Consider the following 27,614-nt stretch of genomic DNA (forward strand, 5'->3'; position numbering starts at 1 on the left):
GGATCAAAAACTTGATTTTTGGTCTAAAATCCCCAAAAAACTGCAAAAATATTGTCGTTTTTGACATAATTCTCTGATTTATTGGCTTACTTTTAAAGAAATTTTGCGCAATAATTGAGCTTTTGCTGAATAAACGCTTAGAAAAGCTAAATTTTTGGTCATTTTCGACCAAATTTGCTAATTTTTTCGTTCTAGTTTAATAAAAACAGGAAAAAAGACTTGATTTTTGGTCAAAAAACGTGCTTAAATCCTCAGAATTTGCCAAAATAATGTCTTTTTTGACATAATTCTGTCATTTATTGGCTTATTTTTTTAAAAATCTGGCGCAGTCATTGAGTTTTTGCGGAATAAACGGTTAGAAAAAGTAAATCATTAAAAAAAAATTGTAGAGAAAAAAATTTAAAGGCCCATTTTTTCAATGACCTCAAAGCGTGTCCCTAATTAGTTTTGAAATGAAGGCAAATTCATGTAGGTTTCAGTGATGCAAAATTTCATTTTAAAAGTGGGTGTGTACAACAACTTGCAACAATATTTCGAAAGAGATTTTTAAATTACTTAATGAATGAGTAAAGAACCGTCTTCTTTAATTATTGAAGGCAGGTTTGTCAACAATGTGACTGTATTTTGTGTTAAATATTTATTTAATTATCATTAAATTTTACAAGGTGTCTAATTTTCAAAGCATCTGTCACGTCGTCATCATAACTGTTTGATGCAAATAGAAAGTATACAGTTAAACTTTAACGATATTCATTGTTTTTTTTCTTTAGTTGTTATTGCTACTATTGGTTAGATATCTTCAAAAAATTTGAAAAAAAAATGGATTGAGGCATAAAGTTAAACAAAACTTCTTGTAACTTCAGTTATAAAAAATATCTTTTTTTTCGACCAAAATCGGAACATCACACTTCACAAAATTCTAAAAGTACATAAAATGCTGAAAAAATTGAATTTTTGATAGAGAATTCCTGAAAAATAAGTAATTTAGTGAATTTTAGGCAAAAAATTGAATTATCAATTTAATTACGTAAGTATGCAAAATTTCGATTCATTCGGACAACAGAAACCTTCTCAAGTCTGGCTGAGAAAATATGAAACAGACAGACAGACAACAAAGCAAGTTAAATAAAGGCTTTTAAATTTTCGAGTGCCATTGAGACTGTTAAGGCGATAATTTTTTATTTAGTCAATTACGACAAAATATTCGACAAAATTTTACAGTAAACGTCCTGGAGAATTTTAGGTATAAAACTTAAAAGAAATGTAATAAAAAACTGTTGTACAGGAACAACTCAACAGGATTTGACCATTAAATACGTAATTTGAAGCTGATTCTGCCTGATATTTTTGCCCTTTCCAAAAAAAGGCAAAAATTCGTTGTTTCACGTTTCAAAGGCCGATTTCGGCGAAGTCTTAGGAAATTTTTCCTTTATTTGTTTATTCGAAAAAATAGTGGTATTTTCAACTAAATTTATGTAAAATGATCCGGGAAATCGATTATCGTCGAGAAAACCGCAAAATTCTTAGTAGTTCTCAAGTTTTCAACAAAGAAATAAGTTTTGCGTATTTTGCTTTTATTAGCGATTATCGCGATAACTAGCAGTTGTAAGACAATGAGCTTTTTTGTAAAAGAGAAAATCTACAAAAATTTTGTTTTTCCCCCGGAATTAGGTAATGGAAGGGGAAGAAATCCGTTTAGTTGGTAAATTTTCACGTACCCAAACCGTTTCAGAGTCTTTGGTCTAATCAAGTAGGCGTTGGGTGTCCATTTACTAGGTCAAATGCTTGATTCAGAATTTAAAAAAACGGTTGGTTTAAATATTGACTGTCTGCCCCAACATCTGCTTTGATAAAGATATATGATCACTTATCACTGTTGATTCAAGTCCAACGAATTGAATTTTTGAGGAAAGTCAATAAAATCGCGAATCCCAGACGGGATACAGTGGCGTACTTTTCCTTATTATCTCTAACAAATAATTATAGACCTCAAAGGGTCACCGTTGTGTGTTTTCCCACCGATGAAAGTCGACATTGTATGATGTGAAAAATGTGCCCGATAACGCTTATCGATTGAATAAATAATCGACTCTTCAATAACACTAGCCTTCTTCGAAGAAAAAAAAAACAAGTCCATAAGGGAATACCATTGTCCATTTTTACAAATTATGCAATAACACAACTCCTTTCACTTCTCGAATGAATCATTGCATAAGTGCAGACGTGCCCTTCGGTATTTGATAGCGCCCTAAAGGCCTCACATCTTCTCGTGAATCATCCTCTTGCTATTTAATTACTTGGTAACAAGGTGAAGAGGAGAAAAATCCGTTGCAAGAGGCGATGTTTCGTAATAATAGACGTTGTGAGGTGCGAGGCTGTTATTCTAGGAAATTTTAACACTTACATAATGTGTGCATCTCGACAACGACTCATAACAGCGCGAAAGTGCAATGTTGCCAACTTATTTTAGGGACAGTTCAAAAAATAGGCCTGTGATTAAAAATTTAGTTGGCAATTTAACTAAAGGATCGAAGAGATTTTATTTTTTGTTGTTTGTTTTTAACAGTGTATTTTCTTTATAATACAGGGTGCTCAAAAACTGGCGCACCAACTCACTGGTACATTATTAAGAAGCAAGTGCAGATTATGGGAAAAATGTTGAAAAAATTCCTAAAGTCATATTTTAAAAAATCTGGAGGTACAAACTTATTGTGGTAACTTCTTTAGTTTTCATTATTTTTTTTATGTTTTCATGTTTCATACCAGGAAATCGTTCCGTAACAAAACGACGAATAATTATTTTTAAATTTACTATCAGACTTTGGCAGTTTTTTTTAATTTAAAAAAGTAAAATTCATAAAAAAAATCACAATGTGTAGATGTGCCAACACTGGGAATTATTTCCTAGGAAACCGTTTCAAAAATATTTTTTTTTATTCGGAAGTAAAATTACCGTTGGGGGCGCCACTGAGCTAGGTCAAAAACAGTAACCATAAATGGCGGGAAAATGTTTATTCGGATATTTTGAGCGTTGTACGAATTTTGGGGCTTCACAATTATTACATTGCCTATGCGGAATGATTATTGCATCTTTGATGCAAGAAACTTATATTGACAAATGAAGATGACGAGGAAAACACGAATAACGAATGACTGTTTGGTTCACTTTCTTTATTGGAAAATTATTACAAAGACATTGAAAAGCCTACCTTTTGGCATAATTTACATTTAAATGTATCAGCAGTTGTTAATCTTTATTGTAGTTTTGCAGATTTACCACAGCATTTCATGATTTTTTCAGTGGAAAATTCTAACCTAAAATTCATAACACTTCACTAATTTATTGGTTTCTTGAGCCAAACTTTGTGTTCGCTGTGATCCATTACTTATAATCTTTAATTAGACAACTGCTTGATAACACTTTGTAATCAAAATTTAAATATTTTTTACTTTTTATCCACTTTCAAGTTCCAACAATAAACACTTTATACCACGAAAAACTACAGAACCAAAGTCAATGCTAGTATTTACCACCACGTACTTTTAAAGTAATTCTTTCTATTGTAAATAATTAACACTATACACGCAAAATTGTTGAACTATTCATTAAATGTCAGTTAAATGTGGCATTACGAAAATTTCTTTACTGTTTTCGACATAGTTCAAAAGTCATCACCAGAGGGCGTCTAGTTAATTTTATTTCCGAATTGTTGCTCAAATTCTATTGCGTTCATGACTGTTAGACAACGTTGCCACATATCATTTATCTAAAATCCGTTATTTATCAATAACTTTAAAACAAAGAATTTTTTTACTATTTTTACCTTTATATGTAACCAGTTCTCTACCACACACCATTGAGTTGGTGCGCTAGTTTTTGAGCACGCTGTATATTATACAATGTGTTCAAAAATGGTTGTTCATCAAGTCGACTATGGAATTTAAATTCAATGTGCCGCTTCGTTCAAATGACTATTGTAGTCTGAATATTGTCATTTCTGTCAAATTCGCTTTTTGCTCACTTTTTGTATTTGTCATTTGTGTTTTGTTTCCGTGATTTTTGTTGTTATGTACTTTTTATAGTTTTTAGATTTGAAGCTTTTTGGCATCATTTCTGTCACTTTGACAGCATTCACAACTTAAATTAAGCGGCACATTACGTTCAAATTTCATAGGTGACTTGATGAACAAGCATTTTTGAGCACTTTGTATTTTCTGCTATAAACTGTAACCTTCTCTGAGCGCCTACCCGATCACTAATTAGAGGTGCTGCCATATGTGGCTATTTTGCGAATCGAACATTATGAGATTTATGGTGGGCGCCTTTGCCCAAGGTGATAGTCAAGTTCACAAATTTCAAATTAGTTGAATGAAACTGACGCTCGGATATTTTCTCTCTAATTAGACAGACAATAATAAATGGGACGCCTCCAGATGAAAAGAAAGTGGCATTTATGGTGGTGAAATCGCAAGTTTTAGTCGAATATTTCAAAAAAAATGGAATCTTGTACTGTATGTGGGCTGAAAAGTAATCTCCAGTTGTATCGAAAGTGTTAACAAATCACTGACAAATGAGAGTTTATTATTGCTTCGGAGATTTTTATTATGAATATTGTAATCCGGAATGTGTTTTTTTATGTAAATGCGGTGATCAATCAAAAGATTAGAACATATAAATGGCAATTACAAACATCGATATAAATTGTAATTATTATAATATGGAACGGCCGGTCTTATTGATGCAGATATTTCTGGAACTAGTTATTGAGTGTTTATTTTGGTGCCACTTGAAAGAAAAATAAAGAACAAACACTAGCTTTGGGAATTTTTTTAAATCACAACAAAATTGTTTGTTCTATCGGCTAGAATTTTGTTCCGGAGAACCACTGACCTGTTTGGTTATTTTTCCGGAAACTATAATTATGACATTTGCGGTTAGAGTGGTAATCGTTATGAAATGAATCCATAACAACTGTGACAAAAAGTAAACAATAGATTGTGTTGAGTGTCGTAAAAACTTATCTTAATATAATCCTTTTCAGGATTAAATTAAAAAATCGCTAATATAAGTAACAATCAGTCAAATCTTATCATTTCTCTGTTTTTATTTTTTTGGAGTTTATAATTGAAGTGGAAAAAAGGAAAATCAGGGCTTAATGTATAACAAATGTTTCAATTATGTTTTACAATAGTATATTATATTATAAGATATTCTATTGTGGCACGAATGGTTTTGGAGCACAACGAAGGAGTGCCACAATTAAGTCCTATAAAACGAGTGTAAATTTTGTTAATTACTCGACTTGACACTGTTGACAGATTTCACACTAAATTACAGTGATGACTGATGACACCCAGCCCACCACTACCAATACAACAATAAAAATTTACTAAAAGGAGTTGCACAAAAGTTCTCATTGTGAAACTGCTATGGTTTCACAATAAATAATTTGGGAAACCAAAGTAGAAAAACAAAATTAAAATTTCTGCATATGTATGTACCTTTATGAAGGAAAATAAACAACATATTACAATTTAAAAAAATATATGATACCCTTTCAGGCAACCAAAGTTATGGTGATTTGTAATTATCATAATATCAAGTCAAAACACTTATATTAAAAATTGCCATTGTTTTGGTTTCTTTTTTCGTTTTTTCGGTTCAAAAACGATGTATAAATTGCCGAAAATTGATCGAGATAACATAATTTAGGAATAATTCAGCAATTTTTCAAGTAGTTTGATAAAAGCTTTCAAAAAACAAGTAAAAAAAATCACTTGGAAATGAAGAAAGTTAACCTTATTAGAAAATATTTTTTAGATTTTTTTGAGAAAATGGAGGGTTTCTGGTTTAAAAATCGCCTGAGACAAAAAATTCAACGATTGTTTTGTTTGTTTTAAAGCAATTTTTCAAAAAATGAGCTAAATTGACAAAAATTGGACTAAATTTACCCAAAACCACCGAATTTTTGGCTTATTTTGACGAAGTTCTGCGGGATAATTGCATTTTTGACTCAATAACAAGCCACATCTCCCGGAATTATTCGAAATTCAGATTGAATTGTACGTTTTTTTGGCTATTTTTAAAGAAATTTCGTCGTGAAACGCCAATGAAAATTAATTAATTAATTGCCATTGCCATTGGGCAATTTTTCGAAATTTCTTTAATTAATAATTAATTAATGGCAATTAAGTGGCCCAATTAACAAATGTTTCGTTAGTTTTAAAGAAAATCTTTCAAAAAATGAGCTAAATTTTCAAAAATTGGACTAAGTTTAACCAAATCCGCCGATTTTTTGGCTTATTTTGACGAAGTTCTGCGGAATAATTGCATTTTTGACTCAATAACTAATCACATCTCCCGGAATTATTCGAAATTCAGATTGAATTGTAGGTTTTTTTGGCTTAATTTAAAGAAATTTCGTGAAATCTCCCTATGGAAATTAATTAATTAATTGTCCTTGTCATTGGGCGATTTCGCGAAATTTTTTTAACTAAATTAATTAATTAATGGTAACTATTTGGTCCAATTACCAATGTTTCGTTAGTTTTAAAGAAAATCTTTCAAAAAATGAGCTAAATTGTCTAAAATTGCACTAAGTTTAACCAAATCCGCCGATTTTTTGGCTTATTTTGACGAAGTTCTGCGGAATAATTGCATTTTTGACTCAATAACAAGCTACATCTCCCGGAATTATTCGAAATTCAGATTGAATTGTAGGTTTTTTTGGCTTAATTTAAAGAAATTTCGTGAAATCGCCCAATGAAAATTAATTAATTAATTGCCATTGCCATTGAGCGATTTCGCAAAATTTCTTTAATTAATCATTAATTAATTAATGGCAATTAAGTGATCTAATTAACAAATGTTTCGTTTGTTTTAAAGAAAATCTTTCAAAAAATGAGCTGGTGGGATGGGATTTTTGTTTTTTTTTAAAATTTGGCGAAACCATTGATAGTTTTTGTCTCAAACAACTAGAGGAGAGCTCCCAGAATAAGAAAATTATCTCACTGAATTTTTTGAAAACGTCTTTTTAGGAGCTTTTGTTCCACATACTGTCGCTCAAGAAAAAAATTGAACATGAATGAAATTGCAGGGTTTTATTGGTTTTTACAAACTTCATTAAATAATTATTAAATATTTTGAAAGAGGCAATAATTTTTCGAGTTTATTTCATTTTTTATTTTGAATTCGATAAAGACATAAGTTATATTGACAACAGATGCTCAATAAACACAGCCAGGCCAGGTGGTCCAACTTAAACATTTTGTGGTATTATATGGGAATATTCATTTACATTTATTTTGTTGGTAATCAAACCCGGCGATTGCCTCTTTTGTTTCCAAACCAAAAACCGGAATATAATTTTTCATTTCACCACTATTTAACGTTTTATGTCCATTGTTGCAACCACTTGCTTGAAAAACCGATTTTTTACGATCGTAAGCGGTGGAGAAAAGACAAGAAAGAAATTTGTGAGTCGTTGTGTAATGTTGTTAACATGCTTGTTTCTGTTCCAGGTAAGCTGACCGCGCTTTTATCACCGCAATCAAGACGTTTTCGGATGACGTACAACGTGAGATAGGGTGACGCTCATTAAAAAATATTTTTTTTTATCATAAAAATACCTTTCAACAAGGGATCGCATGACACGAGGGTTCTTTTATTTCGTTAATTTATGGTTTTAATTGGTACTGGTGCACGTATGGCATTCCTTTCTTTATTATCAGTTAAGAGAATATGCGGCGGAGTATTTGGGAAGATGTTTATAGCCGGTTTCTTCGAAACATGGAAGCAGAAGAAGAAGAAGAAGGAGGAGGAACACAAGCGCAATTACGGTGAGTTTTTGCTTGTTTTCGTACTTTTATAGCGTCTTGCCGAATAGTTTTTCCCCGAATTATTTACAAAACACTGTTCCCAACCCAAATCTAGCGCTTTTATGCAGAAAAAATCCCTTCAGTCGAGTCCTGGTCGTGTCTAGAGCGCTGTCCTGTGGCTATTCTTTGTTCCAACCTCTTGATACTTAAAGTTGATAGCTTTGGTATAGCCGGTAAGTCCGATGCGCCTTATAGTCACGATGATTGCTGATAACAGTCCTGTAGAAGCATACTTTACGCCCCCCGGGCCCCCCTCGTAAAACCACGCCATCTAGATCGGCCGGTCACGAAGTGCACGCCATGCGTGATCACATCCACAACAAATATACACGGTGATGACTCTTCGTGTGGCGAAATTCCACGCTTAGAACGACACGTTCGGGGGTAATTTAAGGCCGGGGGCGCGTGACCCCGTCACTTTGAACCGAGCTGTTATTCCCCCTTTTTGTCTAACTAAGGGAGTTGCCTATTGATCTGTCCTTGTCTAACAGAGAGCGCACAGCGTTTCGAAATCACGATTTGAAGTTTGCAACTTTTAAAACAGTTTAAAACATTAAGATAGTTAAATTGAAGCTAAATTATTTTTTCCAAAATAATTCTAGGCGAAGTTTTAAGTGAAATTTCAACTATATTTTTCAAAATTTGGGCAAAATAAGCCAAAAAATCATCCATTTGGCTGTATTTCGGTCAAATTTTTGTATTTTGGCTTGTTTGAAACGAGCAGAAGGAGCACTGGATATAACTATATCTACTCGTTTTGTGATAGACATTCAATTGTTTCGATATTTTCTTCAAAGTTACCTAAGAAAGTTGAAATTTCGCCCAATTCCAAGTGATTTAAATCTTTTTTCTTAAGAGTCGTTGAAAATCGGGCTTAAATTGTGTCTGTGCGTTTAATTTGTGTTTGAATTTTCATCAAATCAAACAAAAAATGGTCGGATTTTGACTAAATTTTGACCAGTTTCAAGCGCTTTGACTTATTTTTTAACCAGAAACTAAATTATTCAAATCACGTCAAAAAATCGTCGAAATTTGTAACTTAATAACTTGTTTTGTGAGAAAAGAATTGTTGATTTTCTGAAGAATTTGGTTGTTTTTGAAAAAAAAGTACATTATTTCGCGGATTTTTGGTCTAATAAATAGTCAAGTGATTTATCTTTCTTATTTGAGAGATTTCTTTCAAATAAGCAGAGCCATTGTACAATTAAGTTTAAGTTACAATACCACGACCAATTTTGGACTATGTAGATCGTTTTTGGGCCAGAAAATCTTTTTTTTGCAGAAGTTTGTCGAAATAAGCCAATGACAAGCGAAAAAATTCCAAAATTGGGACTGAATTGCTTAATCTATCAAATATATGGCTCGTTTTTGAGTCAGAACCGTGGCAAGAAATGAATAATTTTCCGAAGATTCGTTAAAATAAGCCAAAAAATTTGAGATATTTGGCGAATTCAGCTCATTTTACGTGTAAAATAAGCGGTTTAGGAGTTGAATTTTGGGTCAAAATTACGTCATTTCTGTCAATTTCGAGCGCTTTATGTAGTTTTTAAATAAAAAACTTTTTTTTCATGAAATTTTGTCAAAATGCCTAAAAAACGTCGAATTAGACAAAATTTTCGTCAGTTCCAAGTTTCCAAGAGGCTTGTTTTTCGAAAAATTTTTTAAACAACTAGAATAATCGCTCAATTAGCCCAAAATTAAGCTACCTCTGTAAATTCCGGGCGATTTCGCTAGTTTTTGAACCAGAAACTCAATTATTTTGCAAAATTTTGTCAAAATAACTCACAATAACGTTGAATTCAATCCAAATTTCGCCAATTCTGCGAAATATAAGTCGTTTTTGAGTAGGAAACCTAATAATTTCGTTAATCTAACCCAAAAAAAATGGTACATTTAGATTGAATTTCGGCCAATTCTAAGTTGTTTAGCTCGATTTGTTTAAAAGAGACGGAAATTTTGTTAATTTTTTTATCTAAATTACGTTGTTTTGGTTCATTTTTAGTGATTCAGGTCTTTTTTGAACCAGAAATGCGTTTAGATAAAAATGCCAATAAGTTTTGTCGAGTTTGGTTAAATTTCGGTCAGTTCTAAGTGGTTTGGCTTGTTTTTAGAGAAATATTTCTCTAAACAACAAGAAAAATCCCCGAGTTTAGTCTAAATTGTGTTATTTCGGTCAATTTCGTTTAACAAAATTTCGCCAAAAATCAAAAAATCTGGTTAATTTATTCTGAATTGGGTCAATTTTATTTCCCGTATTGTAGTAAAAAAAACATCGTATTAAGCTCAATTCTAAGTGGTTTAGCTTGTTTTTTTTTCGAAAAATTTCTTTAAAACAGCTACAAAATCAAAATAACGCAAAAACGAATTTTGTTTTCTCGACTTTTCGCAAAATTACATGAAAGTTAAGAGGGTGCCAGTTACCTACGTCTATGCCAACCTCGATTGAAATTCTTTTGTACACCTATCAAGGTTGCGCCAAACGCCTTGATCACGTGATCGTGTCAAAGTTGAATTTCGGTTATAGATTATTACGTGTAAGAGAGCCGCTTTTAACGAAAAATGTTGTTGTGAATGTGGCCGTTGAAATATCCTCGAGTCCGACGAGATTTACAGCCTTGATAGGGCAGCATTTCGATGTTGGATTTTTCTTCTTTCTTGGTCTTGGTTGGCTATGCTGTAAATTCGTATTAATAAATTGTCGTGGAATTTCGAAGGCGCCGTAAATTTTCCTAAATCGACAACGTCTTCAATCATAAAGCATTAAGCGGCAAAAAGTCGACGGGATTTCAGGTGGCAATTAATCGGGGATATCGAAGAGATTTAACGGTGATTTCTACATTCGACAGAAGAGAGGTCGTAAAATAAAAACAGATCACTATCGAAGTGCTAAATATGCGGATTACATTTTTATGCTAATTTCGATTAAAAATTTTTGGCGAATTTTTAGTCTTAAGACCGGTAACATAACCAAGCACTGAAATACGCTAAACCTGGAAATAAATTGGTAACCAGGATATTTTTAGTTTAACCATCAAATGAAATACCGGGCCTAACCCTGAAAAATTTTGGTAACCCGACACATTTCTTTCGGTAAAGATTTTAACCCTGGTTAACCAATAACCAAGAAATACGCCAAACCTGGAAATAAATTGGTAACCAGGATATTTTTAGTTTAACCATTAAATGAAATACCGGGCGTAACCCTGAAAAAATTTGGTAACCCGACACATTTCTTTCGGTAAAGATTTTAACCCTGGTTAACCAATAACCAAGCACTGAAATACGCCAAACCTGGAAATAAATTGGTAACCAGGATATTTTAGTTTAACCATTAAATGAAATACCGGGCGTAACCCTGAAAAAATTTGGTAACCCGACACATTTCTTTCGGTAAAGATTTTAACCCTGGTTAACCAATAACCAAGCACTGAAATACGCCAAACCTGGAAATAAATTGGTAACCAGGATATTTTTAGTTTAACTATCAAATGAAATACCGGGCGTAACCCTGAAAAAATTTGGTAACCCGACACATTTCTTTCGGTAAAGATTTTAACCCTGGTTAACCAATAACCAAGCACTGAAATACGCCAAACCTGGAAATAAATTGGTAACCAGGATATTTTTAGTTTAACCATTAAATGAAATACCGGGCGTAACCCTGAAAAAATTTGGTAACCCGACACATTTCTTTCGGTAAAGATTTTAACCCTGGTTAACCAATAACCAAGCACTGAATTACGCCAAACCTGGAAATAAATTGGTAACCAGGATATTTTTAGTTTAACCATCAAATGAAATACCGGGCGTAACCCTGAAAAAATTTGGTAACCCGACACATTTCTTTCGGTAAAGATTTTAACCCTGGTTTACCAATAACCAAGCACTGAAATACGCCAAACCTGGAAATAAATTGGTAACCAGGATATTTTTAGTTTAACCATCAAATGAAATACCGGGCGTAACCCTGAAAAAATTTGGTAACCCGACACATTTCTTTCGGTAAAGATTTTAACCCTGGTTAACCAATAACCAAGCACTGAAATACGCCAAACCTGGAAATAAATTGGTAACCAGGATATTTTTAGTTTAACCATCAAATGAAATACCGGGCGTAACCCTGAAAAAATTTGGTAACCCGACACATTTCTTTCGGTAAAGATTTTAACCCTGGTTAACCAATAACCAAGCACTGAAATACGCCAAACCTGGAAATAAATTGGTAACCAGGATATTTTTAGTTTAACCATCAAATGAAATACCGGGCGTAACCCTGAAAAAATTTGGTAACCGACACATTTCTTTCGGTAAAGATTTTAACCCTGGTTAACCAATAACCAAGCACTGAAATACGCCAAACCTGGAAATAAATTGGTAACCAGGATATTTTTAGTTTAACCATTAAATGAAATACCGGGCGTAACCCTGAAAAAATTTGGTAACCCGACACATTTCTTTCGGTAAAGATTTTAACCCTGGTTAACCAATAACCAAGCACTGAAATACGCCAAACCTGGAAATAAATTGGTAACCAGGATATTTTTAGTTTAACCATTAAATGAAATACCGGGCGTAACCCTGAAAAAATTTGGTAACCCGACACATTTCTTTCGGTAAAGATTTTAACCCTGGTTAACCAATAACCAAGCACTGAAATACGCCAAACCTGGAAATAAATTGGTAACCAGGATATTTTTAGTTTAACCATTAAATGAAATACCGGGCGTAACCCTGAAAAAATTTGGTAACCCGACACATTTCTTTCGGTAAAGATTTTAACCCTGGTTAACCAATAACCAAGCACTGAAATACGCCAAACCTGGAAATAAATTGGTAACCAGGATATTTTTAGTTTAACCATCAAATGAAATACCGGGCGTAACCCTGAAAAAATTTGGTAACCGACACATTTCTTTCGGTAAAGATTTTAACCCTGGTTAACCAATAACCAAGCACTGAAATACGCCAAACCTGGAAATAAATTGGTAACCAGGATATTTTTAGTTTAACCATTAAATGAAATACCGGGCGTAACCCTGAAAAAATTTGGTAACCCGACACATTTCTTTCGGTAAAGATTTTAACCCTGGTTAACCAATAACCAAGCACTGAAATACGCCAAACCTGGAAATAAATTGGTAACCAGGATATTTTTAGTTTAACCATCAAATGAAATACCGGGCGTAACCCTGAAAAAATTTGGTAACCCGACACATTTCTTTCGGTAAAGATTTTAACCCTGGTTAACCAATAACCAAGCAATTGGTAACCAGAATATTTTTGGTTTAACCATCAACTGAAATACCGGGCGTTTTAGTTGAGACGCCCTGTATGTGTATTTTTAAACACTTGCGACCCATTTTCCCCGTAATTTTCTCCAATTCCATTGTTTTTAATGCATTATTGATTTTCAAATGTTTTGTTTTTTTTGTTCTTTTGTTCGACACATGTAAGTCGGTCTAAGCCATCGACATCTAAATGAAAACAAACGAAACCTGCCGCCGCAGCACACTCTGATACCCACACGATAACAAACCCAACGAAAACCCGAGTTAGACACACAATCTTACCTTTACCACCTCTCGCATTGTTCCGAGAGAAGTCCAGCAACCAGTTGCTAAGAAACCGGAGATCAGTTCGTTCGTTGTGCGCACATTTTTCGAATTTTCGCTGTGTGATGTTCGTTTCGGTGTCTTTGGTGGTGCATCCCAGTTGGCCGTGTTTGTAGGGGTGGGGGTAGAAGGTACGTCATATTTTGAAATCGCCCGCTTTTCGATTCTGGTAGACCTTGGTGTGATTTTTGAGGCCGCGTAGTATTTCTTGAATAAACAATAGAGAGCAAAGTGGGACAGTCAACGTGGGCCGTGGGCGGTTTCTTTCACAAATTCGTCGTAGCATTGCCATTTCCTGTTTGCTGGTGGTGGAAAAAAATTCGAATGTGGGCGCGATTTTGCGGCCCACATTAAGCCGAGTTAAAAAATTGTGTTTTGGGTTTTTTTTAATTTCAAAACAAGCGTCTGTCATCGTCAGACAATACTATCGGGTTTACATCAATCTGGTGGTTACATTATGCGGAACAACCGGCGAACACGGGTACCAACCGAATTCCGAACACTCGGCCCTTAACAAGACAAGATCTGATAGATATTCGCCAGAGATAGGCTTGTGAAGAAGAGATAAAAGGCGGACTTGGCCGGTTTGAAATTGGTAATTTTACGAGTATTTTATGAAACTTCAAATCAGTGTCGGGAGGCTTGGCCGGACCGTATAACTCAGATGGTGAAAGCAGTGTGCTTTTGAACTTTGATTTTTTTACCTAAACTGGACAAATCAAGGGGAGAGGAATTTTAAAAAGGACATAAATCCCTGTCATACACTGGGAAAGAATTTTTTAGCTGTCTTGTTGCCTTATCGCACCACCGATCTAACTAGCTAACCGAAAAGTGTCAAGACTATAATTTCAGATTTTAACACCGGGCTATCATACATATTTAGTTTTGTATTTTATTTTATTTTTTTTTGTGGCACAAATGTTGTGTTTTTTGTCGTCTGATTTTGAAAATAAACTGGCAACACTGCTCCCGACTTGATTTGGTTTGCTTTTTGCTTGTCGAAATTGGGATTTACTTCGGCAATTTTTGTGCTTGTTTTGACAAAACCTTGTAACACAACTTTGTTTTTGGTTAAACAGTGAACAAATAAATCGTTTAAAACTGACTGAGTTTTACTAAACTTTTCGAAATAATTATTGTCTGGTTTAAAACTAAGCTAAATTGCTCGAAATTGACAAAAAAATTACTTTACTTTAGTTACTTTAGGGTATTCGGGCGATTTTTTTTTAATTAACGAAATATCGCGGAATAACAAATCGGCAAAGTACTTCTGTTTTTAGTTCTGAGTCTACGAGTATTTGCTTGTTTTAACGAAAACATTTTCCCGAAATTATTTAGTTTCTTTTTTTATAATGGGCTCAGTCGCTCAGAAGTGACGGAAATTCAATTCCATTTTGAAGATTTTTCAACTTACTTTGAAGTAAATTGAATAAATAAGAGTTTTTGGCTTTTATACGAATTAGATCGTTGGGAATTGACTGAAATCTCGATCTAATTCGATGATTTTTTGACTTGTTTTGACAAAATTGTAGGTATAATGGTATTTTTCCGATCTCAAAAACGAATTACTATATTACTACTTGACGATTGTTGTTTCCTTATTTTGGCGAAAAGTTAGTACAATATTAGTGTTTTTGGCTTAAAAACAAGTCATATGGCCAGAATCGACCAAAATTTGAATTCAATTCAGCGATTTCTTTACTTATTTTGATAAAATCATGCTAAATGCTTAAAGGACATTGTTTAAAAATGAGCCAAATTGTTTGGAATAGACTGTAATATTGTATTATTTTTTCATAGCCGGCAAAATTTCTGCCTATTTTGACGACATTTTGACCAAAATTATATATAAATAATTGAGTTCTTTGATTCAAATCTTAACCGTAATCTTAACTTCAACAACATTTTTGTCGAAATTTTTCCAAATTATTTTGTTTTTGGCTCAAAAATGAACGAAATTTTTCAGAAATAAATTTTTTTGCTTCTTTTGACAAAAGTTTTGAGAAGCACTATTTGAGATTTTGTTTCAAAAAGCAGAAAACCAAAATTCGAATTTCATTCGGCAATTTTTTTGACTTATTTTGACAAAATTTTGCCGAACAATTTAATTATTGTTAAAAAATTAACTAAAACTTGTCCGTTTTGACGAATTTTTTCGGACCTATTTGATCGTTTCTTTCCTTTCTTTCTGTTTGTTTTGTTAAAAATTGGTTAAATCGAATTTTTGGCTTCAAACAGAGTAGATTGCGGGAAAATCATTAAAATCTACGTATATTCGACAATTTATTGTGCTCATTTTGACGAAATTTCGTCATTATTTATCGGTTACTCTGCGGTTTTCTTACTCTTTGGACATATTTTTTTTTAAATTGTTAAATAAATGATGGGGATTTTGTAAAATTCAGATTTATCTATTTTTCTACTTGTGGCTAAGTAATTGAGCTTTTGGCTTCAAAAGAACTAGAACATCTAGATCTACTTCCATGATTTTTGGGCTTGTTTCGTCGAAAAAAATCGCTATGAAATCATTATTATTTGCCCTTATTCGTGCGATTTTTTCCTTTTTTTTGACCAAAGTTTAAGAAATTATTCAGTTTTTCTCTTCAAAACGAGCTGAATAAATTGTTCAAAACTGACCGAGAATTAGATCAAATTCGACAATTTTTTGATTAGTTTTACAAAACTTTGTCGTTTTTTTTTCTTGTTTAAATAATTGATTTTTTTTAAATCGATTAGTACTGACTGAAATATTTTAATATTTCCTTTCTACTCCGTGATTTTCCTCCCTGTTTTGTTGAAATTTTGCGAAATTATTGTTCAAAACGCACAAAATCGCTGAGAGCTGACCCCGATTTTGATTAAACTCTGCAATTTTTTTGGCTTGTTTTGACCAAATTTTTCTCGAAATAGTCGCCCTGATCTAATCGAAAGGCAGATTAATTTGATTAGTTTCTGGCGGTTTTATCAAAAATTTGTTGATGCAATTGAGTTTTTGGCATCAAATGAACATCTAGGACTAATTCTATGATTTTTTAGTTGTGTTTTTGAAAAAATCGCTCTGGACTGACCGAAAGCCAGCTTTTTAAATTTAATTAGTTTTTGGTGAATTTATCCAAAATTTGTTAAAGTAACTCAGTTTTTGGCTCAAAAGCGAGCGTTGTTGCCCGGAAATTACCGAAATTTGGTTTAATTCGACTATTCTTTGGTCAATTTTAACATGATTGTGTGAAATAATTAAATGTTCCAAAATGGACTGTAGCTCAGAATTGACCGAACTATTTTTATTTGCCTTTATTCGGCATTTTTTCCTATTTTTTTGACGAAATTTTAAGACATAATTAAGTTTCTTTCTACAAAAGAAGATGAATAAATTGTTAAACTGACCGAAAATTAGGTTTAATTTGACGATTTTTTTCGTTTGTTACTATTTCCTCTCTACTCCGTGATTTTTTTCCCTGAGAATTTCGCTGAGAATTGACCCCGAATTTGCTTTAACTCTGCAATTTTTTGGTTTGTTTATATATTGGAGCTAATAATGAAAATTGATACCGCTTATAAGGTCACAAGCTAGATCGTGTTACAACTCATGTAATACGTAGATAAGCCTAGCTCTGTTTTACACGTCTGTAGAATAAATTCGCTACATTGTTAAACAAAAAAATAATTTGCATTTTTCCATCGTACAATCTCCACAAACCGAACTAGCCAAAGATTGAAAGTGATAAAAAGAAACTGGCCTACTTCTAATGTGAAATTTTCATTCATCGTCGAAAACTTCCACTTCCTGTTCAGGCAATAAAAACATTTACCTCCGTCTGTATTGGCAATAAAAACGCAAAATATTGAAATAAACCGGCGCCTGTCCACTTAACTCAACAATAACCCCACTTAACAAATTGTGGCCCACTTGAGTAGACAACCCCCTTTAAAACCTTCCCTTTATTACATTGTTTGTGCAACTGTAGCATCTACCTGTCGCCCAGCAAGAGTCGATAACAACCCCCATTGTGCCCAAACCCTCCAAATACCAGGTTTTTGTTTCGCGTCTACAGGTGGTCCCAAAATCCCGATTTTCGAGGGGAATTTTCGCGGCACTGCGACTTCAAAACCTGCTATATTTCATCCTGTCAGGATTCCTGTACATATCAAGAGGCAATTATATTTTATTTACCGCAATTACGCGGCAATGCGGTGGACAATGGCGGCTGGGGCAGGGGGATGGCCATTATAAGTAAATTCCGAACGTTTTTCGAACGGAATTTCGACCAAAGAAACACAATACAAGACTCGAAAGTCGAGACTTAAGATAAATGGTTCGCGGATTCGCTAAATTGGAAACAGCGGCCATATGGAGCCGCGCAGGCCCGGACTGTTTCAAATTTTGCAAATTTTTTCTGTTTTGTTGTTTGCGAACAATTCATCGGCGAACAATGGAAAGGTTATAAATTTTTGCAGGCTAAAAATAGACCTGCGTTGTTTGATTAAGTCAAATGTCGTGTTTAAAATAATGGAATTCAATTAACTGTAAATGAATAGAGCGTTTGGTACAGAAGGCACGGTTTCAATGACTATTGACAACGCTGTTTATGATAATTTACTATTTGACGAGGTGATCGCATGATTAATGACAACTTATTCTCGCCTTGGCTGTTTTATTATTTATTATAATCCAAGTATTTCACTCCTGTTGCTGGAGTTTCGAATTTTGCTGTGTCGTGGGCAAAGACATGTACACGACCTCATTATCTCGCTCTTTTATCATATTATATAATTTTGTCTCATTTTATCACATGGGAGATTGTTTGAGATTCTTATCACTTTACTATTCGGTTCACTGTTGTTTAATTTGGATGTAATGTTTAAAAATGTTAAAGAATTCGGTGTGGGTTTGTTTATTTCAGTTTTTTACGCAAATTGATACTAATTTAAATTAATTCGGTCGCGGCACAAAATGTGCCTTTTATTGTTCTGAGTGGGTTAAAGAGCAGTTTTATTTATACTTACACGTGCGTAGCTGTTTTTTTTAGTCAGTTTGGTCGAGCGAAACAATTTTGCAAAAATTATTGAATTTGGTTTTTTATTTGATTTTGTCAAATCAAGTGGCCGAATTCGGCCTAATTTGAGCCAGACACTAACTTTTATCTTAGTCTTAAAATTAAACAAATATGTAGGTACAGCCACGATCAAAAAGAATGACACCCCTAAAACCGCACCCACATACGTTTGGCTAGTTTATAAACTAGCTATATATTGGACAGTTTATAAACTATTTTGTTGAGATTTATGACCTAAAAGACTTTAATCGGACTTGATATCCAGCCCGGTTGGTAGGGGTGTCATTCTTTTTGATCGTGACTGTACATCTTTTTGTTTTCATAAATTAATTATTATTTTAGTCCCGCAAATCACAAAACATACCAAATATCCAGCAAGTGGTTTCATTCAAATTGAACTAAAAGTAATGCACCAAATTAATGACTTTTCAAAAAAATCTTCGCAATATTAGTGACGAGATTTAAGTAATTACTTCAATTTTTTATTTCTAGATCTTTCTGGTAAGTACCTACATGTAAGAAAAGAATAAAGTAAAAGTAAAATAAAAAAAATTGGTAATATTACACTGCCTTATTTTTTAAGGTGTTATTTTTTTTATTTTTCTGTTTAGGTTTTTGTATATATTAATTATCTTAGGCTAAATTATTAACACAAAATTATGTATACAGTGTCGAATAAAATTGAAATCTTTGTTATTGCTTTTTTATTTTTGAGCAGGTCGTTTTTATTTTTGTAAATAGCACATACTACATTTTGACATTATTTCATAATTTATGTTGTTATTGGTTTTTGAGAAATGATGTCATTTTTGATTTTTTATGGCAATTGACATTTTTATTTAGTGTTTTTGATAACACATTTGTTTCTTTTTTGATAAGTAGATATTAAAAAAAAGTTATCTTACACAAATGGTTTTATTTTCTGTTCTGAACCATTTTCATTCTAATTATTTCAAACAAAATGTAAATAACAATTGTCTCTTATAGAATGAGGCAATAACAAAAGATACAATTTTTTTATTTATTTATTTTTTTTATTACCAGAAAGATAAAGGAGTATACTATTAAAAATTGTAAACAAAAATATGGGTTATTATTTACAAATTGAAAAAATATGGCGAAAATATGTAGAAACAATGAGTTAAAATTGTATTAAAATGTAGACAAAATAAAATTTTTCTAAAAAATAACTTTTTCTTAACAAAGGTACGAATTTTATAAGTTACTTAAACACAGTTCTCTGAAAAAACACAATCAGCTCTTATAGAATAAGGCGAGAACGTGAAGATAAATACTTTTTTAAGACTTAATTGTGGCACTCATGCTGTTGGAGCACGACGAAGGAGTGCCACAATAGAACATTTTATAACTCATCTAATAAGATACGAATATAGTAAGGTGGAAAAATACATAATGAGCCCAAATTGTCTCAATGTTGAGATTTGGTGTCACTTTTCGGTCAGTGTCCGGCTGATGACGCAAAAACTGTACTAATGTACCAGAAGCCATCGGAATGCACGACAAAATTGACAAACATCTTTATTGATGCCCTAAATACGGCTTTATCCGTTAAAAGACCGCCGAAGCACCTTTCACTGTGCGCATTTTAATCCGACGAAATTAAAAATCCCATCCTTTCAAAAAAAAAAAAAAACAACTTATGAAAGTAATAATTCATCCAAGTGTTGGCCACAAAGCGAATTGCCGCAATTAAAAACACTTCATCCCGAGCTTTATTACACCGACTTGATTAGTTCATTATTAAGCCACGAAGAGTTAGTTACTTTTTTATCTTTGTTTGTCCCCAAATGTGGAATGCGCAGCTGCAATGGCGCTTCTAATTAGCGTCTTAAGGGCGCGTCTATTTGTTCAAACATTTTTCCCTCCAAGGCCGACTAGACCGAATCGGGGGTCGAGTGGCACGTGCACCATAATCGTAGACGGCGTAGGCCGGACTAGAATACGTGTCGTAGGAGCCTGGAGAAATCCAACGCCTACTAGACGTAGTGTTGCAATTGCATCGTCACGTGGTGCTAGTTTAAATGCCCGCCAACGAATCAGGTCGGGGTGGAATGGCGGCAAAAATTCAAACGGGATTAATGGCCGCCATAGGCGCGCATAATTCAAACTTTGTGACGGCTGGCAGATAGGATCGCGTTCATTTGGTTTTTAATCGCAGCTAATCGGACCACACGCCACGATTTATGGCTAATTACGGCAGATATGAAATGGCACGTGAAACACGACCGATATTTATTAGGGAATGTGCGTTTTTAACTACAGTTGGCATCACTGACTGCTGGTTTCTATTAAAATTACTCAGCAAGTTGAAAAACTAAGGAAATTAAATCACAAAAGGATTTTCAGTTCAAAGTCACTAGGACATGAACAAAAGGCTATGAAACCTGGTATACAGGGTGTCCGTTTCTTGAGCCCCATCATGGGGATCTCAGTTATTATAAGAAATACATATTAAATTAGGGCAAAGTTACTCATTTTTATGCTGAACAATTATCTGAAAGAAAATTGGATGTGTCATTTTTAGTTTTTGAATTATTGGACAAAATCGTTTTTTTACAAATTTTTGTTTTTTTTAATAATTATTCAAAAACTAAAAATACCACATTCAATTTTCTTTCAGATAATAGTTCAGATTACAAATGGGCTACTTTGCCCTAATCTTGTATATCTTATAATTACTTAGATCCTTATGTTGGAGCTCGAAAAATGGACACCCTGTATGTCAACACCAACTAACAAATTTTGGAATTATATGAAATTATTGTATAAAAGGAAGAATGAAGTTGTATTTAACGTCTATGATAAGTTTTTAATATTTTTGTTGGAAAATTTTCGAAAAGTGTTTTTTTAGCTTAGTTTTTTTCACATAGTTTGGCAATATCTTAAGTTTGTGAATTAAAAACCAGCCAAGTTTTCGGAATTGATTGATACTGTTGTAATTTAACTTTTTTTTTGTTTATTTTGAAATCAAATTTTAGTTCAGACAAGAAAATAACCATTATGATGATTTTAAATGAATTGAGTGACAAAAGTTTACTTTTAAAGCCACAAAACGTATCTAAAGTGACTTATTTATACTCAGTAAAGGTCACTAGGACGTGGACAAAAGTCTATGAAATCTTATGTACCTATGTTAAGCATTAAGTGGCTAATTCTGAGATTGTATACAAAAATGTATAAAAAAAATCAAAATATTGTCTAATATCTATGTATAATAAGTTTTTTTCTTTTTGAGTTTCGAAATAAGTGTTTTTTTTTAGATCAGAGGCTAATTCGACTGTTTTTCAACTTGAAAAAATCTCCAGAATTTATTTCTTACTAAAAACGTAAAAAGTGAAAAATTAATACAATAAATTAAAATCTAGTGCTCTTTTTTGCTTGTTTTGAAATTAGTTTTTTTGTGTCAAGTGCATAAGAGCCAAAAATCTATGAAACCTGGTCAGGTCAGGTCATTATATAATAAGTTTTTCAACTTATTTTGACAATATGTCGCGAATTGAGTTTCTAACTGAAAATCATAAAAACTGAAAATCCGTCAACTGTCGCCAGAAGCTAAAATTTGGTTATCTACTATAAAAGTTTTGTGATTTCTTCTATGTACAATGTACTATTGTCCTTTTTTTTCTGTCATACGAATATATATATATATATATATATATATATATATATATATATATATATATATATAAACTGAAAAACTGATACAATAAATTTAAATCTAGTACTTTTTTTGCTTGTTTTTGAAATCAGCGTTTTTTCTGTTAAGTGCAAAAAAGCCAAAAGCAATAAAACCTGGCCAGGTCAGGTCAGGTCAGGTCAGGTCATAACAAGTTTTTCAACTTATTTTGACAATATTTCACTGTCAAATTTGAATTATATTTCGAATCAGAAGAGGTAATGGAAACAAACTATTTATGTTTCACTTAGAGGACAAAGAAATATTTCACATTTTTTGTGTAGTGAATAAAAAAATTGTTTACTTTTTTGTATTTCTTGTATTAAAACTTTTATCTTTGAATGCTAGACTCTGTGCACTTAAATTTTCGGTGATAATTAATATCTTTAAAACAACTTTCAGCTTCCTTATTAAAAAAAACGAACCGAAAACAGTAATCCACACACAGAAATCAGCGTTTTCTTCTCGATTCATGTAAATTTTTTCAGAATTTTTCTACAAGCCCTTGTAATTAAAATCATAATTAATCAAAAATATTCTTTAATCGAAATTTTACGATCAGAGTCATTATGAAACAAAAGATGTTTAAATATTGTCCTATCTCTCGAACAAAAAATAATTAAAAAAATTGTTACAAGTTTCAAAATTGTGTTTATTTGAATTTTTAATGTCTAATTATTTTTTAATTATCTTTTAACGGATTTATTGTTTAAAATTAAGAAAAAGAACAAATCTTTTGTAGCGACTTACTGTTAACTAATCAATTAATTAATTTTTATTTCAAGGATTAGTACAACATATTGGAAAAACTTTATATGTCATAGAGAAAAAAATAATAAAATAATGTGAGTTAGTAAAAGTATAATTTAGCAGATTCGCCTTGTGTATATGAGAAAATCATCTTATAGATAAAATGATGATCGTTTTTATGTTCTCCTGCCTTGTCTACATGTGTAGCAGCTCGTCTTGAGCCGAGCCCGACCTCCTTGGGCGAAACCGGGGCCCAGGTACAACCTCTCAACTCGAAAAAGAACAAAGCGTCTTTAATTACACGTTTCTCGTCATCTAATAATCTATTCTCACCACAAATCAAAGAGCAAAAAAACCCGTGTTAGGGGTGTACCTCAGCTCGCACCTTTCCGGCGCCATCCAGTGCAAAAGAAAGACGCATTTCACCGTGTTTACTAATTCGCGTTATAAGTTGTACGATATATATGCATTAGTGTAAGTCGTTTTCGCCATATTTAGCAACAAGTCGAGGAAGGCCGAGCGTAATTTCATTTAGAAATTCCCGTTTTGGAGCGATCCGGAATCCGCTCTCTGATCGGGAAAAAGTCGAGCTTCGCACGCGTCCTCACATTTGAATATTTAACTAATTTCTAACTTGGAATTATCGTTTTTTTTTTTCTTAATTTAAATAAATGCTGTAAATGCGCTCCGTGAGGACCGAATTCTGGGACCGCGTCATTCCAACGAAAAAATGTGCTCGAGGTTAGAGGATAATCGACGAAGATCGAAGTGTAACCGATAATTTTCGAACATTGGCGCTGCTTACACCCACGGCGAGGTTTTAATGGCAATACGTGGAATCTTCAAAGGTGGGAAATTGCTGCAAAGCATTTAAAAAAATCGCTTCAAAACAGCTACAATCATGTCGATTTTTTTAAAAACGTTTACTTCGAGCAAAATCTCTCAGGAATTGCTCAAATTGCATTACTTTAAGGAAAACGACAAATTTTTCAGATGTTTCACTGAAAATCGTTGATTTACGGTGATTACCAACAATAATAGACACTTTTCACGTGCGTTGGTTTGCCTGAAATTATGAACTCTGAAAGCTTTCAGGAGTAGTGTTAATTGACCGAAAACGACAGTTATCTCATATCTGCTGAAAAAAAAAACGCTTTTACTTTGTTGAAATAGATTGTTGCCTTAGAAAACGCTTCGGAGTTGCTGAAAATCACTTGGAAATAACGCAAATTGTATAATTTTTTCTCAGAAGGACGATTTGTACACTTAATGTTGCTGAAATCGTTCAAAAACGAGAAAAATTTCTTACAAAAAGCTCAAATTGCGTTAATTCTACCCGAAAGGACAATATTTTAGCTGTTTGGCTGAAAAAAGTTTTGCTGAAATATGTTGAGAGACAATGATTTCTCGCTGAAAAATAATCCATATTGTTTGTTCAAAATGCGTTTTTTTGTGATTTATGCACTAATTTCATTAAAATTTTCAATGCTTATTGCTGAAAGATATAACTTAAGTCGCTTTAAAACTGCTGAAAACGACGATTTGTCTGTTAGTTTTACTAAAATATTGAAATATTTACTATATTATTCACTTAGAAATTGTTTTAAAGTTAAAAATGTCGTTGATATTGTCTGAAAACGAAGTGCGCTATCTTCGCTGGAAATCGGTAGAAAATATTTAAAATGGAATTATTTTGTTGATTTGCTACGATTTATCGTCTAAAAGTGTGAAAATCGCGTACAGAAAGCTCAAATTGTGTTACCGGAAAGGAGAATTTTCAGGTGTTTTTTGGTTGAAAAACGTTGATTTTTTGCATCAGTTCTGCTGAAATACGTTGACATAAATTATACCTTTTCGGATATCCACTTAAAAATCGTACCAAATTTTTGAAAATAAATAGCAAAACGTGTTATTTTGCCTGAAAACAATTTGTACACTGATTTCCTTAGAAGTTTCATTGATTTCTTGTCGAAATCGCCTTAGAACTGCTGCTGAAAACGGCGATATTTCCATTAGTTTTACTGAAATAAATTATTTACTTAAAGATTGTTTCGAAGGCCCGTTATGTTGCCTGAAGTTGAAGATTTTTGCACTATATTCGCTGAAAATTAGTTGGAATATGGCAAATCGGATTATTTTTTTAAAATTACTTATTTTGCAAAAATGCGTTGATTTCCAATGATTTCTCGTTCAAAAACGAGAATTTTTTTATAGAAAGCCCACATTGTGTTAGGTTTACCTACCGGAAAGAACAATTTTTTGAGGTGTTGCTTGGTCGAAAAACGTTGATTTTTTGCATCAGTATTGCTAAAATACGTTCATTTAAATGATACCTCTTCGGATATCCAGTTAAAACTTGGACCAAATGTTTAAAAATATATAGTCCAAACGCGTTATTTTGCCTGAAACAATTTGTACGCTAATTTTCTTGAAAGTTTTAATGATTTCTTGTCGAAATCGTCTTAGAACTGCTTACTTAAGAAACGATTCACGTAAATATGAAAATTAAATGAATTTAAATAACAAAAATAAACCACAAACACGTTGCATAAAAAGCTAATTCAAGCTTAAATGTGACGGTATTTTTAAACCTAATTATTGATTCTATGAATTATCGAAATTTATTCTTTCTAATTTCAAAAATGGCTGAAGGTAGCCAAAAGGTACCATTTTCTCTAAAAAATTTGAAATTTGAAGAATTCGAACTCAACTGATCGAAAAACGTTAAGGGGTTTTAAGGAACATTTGTAAAGTCATGAAAACTAGTTTTATGAGTTTTTCACGGAGCTTTTAATTTCTTTTATCATTTCAATAAAAGAAACGAAAAATGTCAAAATGCAGATGATACTTTGGAAATTATATGATATTATAGTCCTACATACGAATCGAAAAAAAATCAATGGTTAATTTTTTTATTAAGGATTGCCCCAAAAATAAAATTAAAAAACTATTTTTTTGTAGAGGTATCTGATTTTTACCGAAATTTTAAAAAGCGATAACAAACGACCACTTATTTTTCCAGTTAAGAGACAGAGGTTTTTGATTTTAGACGAAGCTAAGTAATTTTTCTTTTATTTAATATTCTTACATCTGTAATATTATTACTAAGTATTGAAATAAAATATTAAAAAATAATTACAAAGTTGTATTTTTTGCGGTTTGATGTTAAGTAGATTGCTATAAATAGCTCTTGACTCTATATTTATTTTTATGAATCTGAAGGAATTCTGTAATATTTTTAATACACAGAAAAATTTTTCTTTTCTTTACTGGAGATTTCTTTGTTTTTATTTTATTTTTTATTTTTATCATTTGGAATTTTAATGTTTTTGGATCAGTTTATGTCACAAATTTGCTGCATTATAATTTTACGAACAAGCTAAAAAAATCTCCAACTATGGTGATATTTTTTATCAAGGATTGCCTTAAAAATCAAATTAAAAAACTAAAAGTGTAGCATTTTTACCAAAGAGTCAAATCAAAAAAGAAAAATTTTTGCTTTTAGACAAGGCTGACTCATTTTTCTTTTCATTAATCTTTACATCTGTAAGATTTCCTATTTTGCCTTGAATTCCATTGTGATGATTTGATGAGATAATATTATTAGGTATTGAAATAAAATATTAAAAATAATTACAAAGTTGTATTATCTAAGTACATTGCTATAAATAGCTCTTGACTCTATGTATATTTTTATAAATTTTAAAGGAATTTTGTAATAATCATAATAAATAGTGTAAATTACAAATTGTACACTGATTTTCTTAAAAGTTTCAATGATTTCTTGTCGAAATCGTCTTAGAACTGCTGAAAACGGCGATTTTTTCATTAGTTTTACTGAAATCAATTATTTACTTAAAAAATTTTCCAAGACTCTTTATACTGCATGAAAATGAAGAATTTTGCACTACTTTCGCTGAAAATTGGCCAGAAATATTTCAAAAATGAGTTAATTTTCAATGATTTCTCATTCAAAAACGAGCAAAATTGCCTACAGAAAGCTTACATTATGTTAGATCTTCCGAAAAAATCAACATTTTCAGATGTTTTTTTACATCATCTAGTATGTTGGTATAAAGTGATACCTCACAGAAAAACGGGCTAAATTGTTTGGGAAATTTATTTTTTCTTAAAATGATTTGTGCACTAATTTCTTTAATTTTCAATAATTTCTTGAGATTTTAACCAAAACGGACTTTTTTTTTTGTTTTATTTGAAGCTAAGCAGTAAGGCTAACAGTTTCGAAAAAACCACTGATCTTTATCAGATTTGCTTTTTTATAATCACTTGAAACTTGCTCCAATTGCTCAAATTTGGGTCAAAAATTACAATTTTTTAATGGTTTTGCCGAAATACGCTTTGATCTGCAGTAATTTATTGCTGAAAAGTCAAAAAGCCCTTGAGTCGTTATTTGGACCGAAAACTTGAGATAATTGTACACACATTTTTTTGCCTGAAAACATGGACTTTTGCTTTAGCTTTAGTGAAAAACGTGAGTAACCAATGATTTTTCACTGAAAAATAAATTTTTGTGTGGAAATAACACTGAAACTTGGGGAAAGCTGTATCGCATTATTTTCAGAGTTTTTCTGAAATACGTTAGTTTGTCGCTAGGAAAACGCT

General features: G+C 32.4%; 1 protein-coding gene across 3 annotated transcripts in view; it reads left to right on the plus strand.

Moving 5' to 3' along the window:
- The window catches only part of Egfr (Epidermal growth factor receptor), a 110,016-nt gene that overhangs the window by 50,031 nt on the left and 32,371 nt on the right, over nucleotides 1–27,614 (plus strand). Inside the window, exon 2 of one of the 3 annotated variants that reach the window (XM_015978717.2) lies at nucleotides 7,522–7,839. The exons of 1 other annotated variant lie outside the window; for it this stretch is intronic. The gene's annotated coding sequence lies outside the window, so the exon portion shown is untranslated. Of the gene's footprint in view, nucleotides 1–7,521; nucleotides 7,840–13,463; nucleotides 13,622–27,614 lie in introns of those variants that run through there. One more of the 3 variants, XM_008193271.3, reaches the window with a different exon arrangement.

Source organism: Tribolium castaneum, chromosome 1 (assembly GCF_031307605.1).
Source record: "Tribolium castaneum strain GA2 chromosome 1, icTriCast1.1, whole genome shotgun sequence".
NCBI lineage: Eukaryota > Metazoa > Arthropoda > Insecta > Coleoptera > Tenebrionidae > Tribolium > Tribolium castaneum.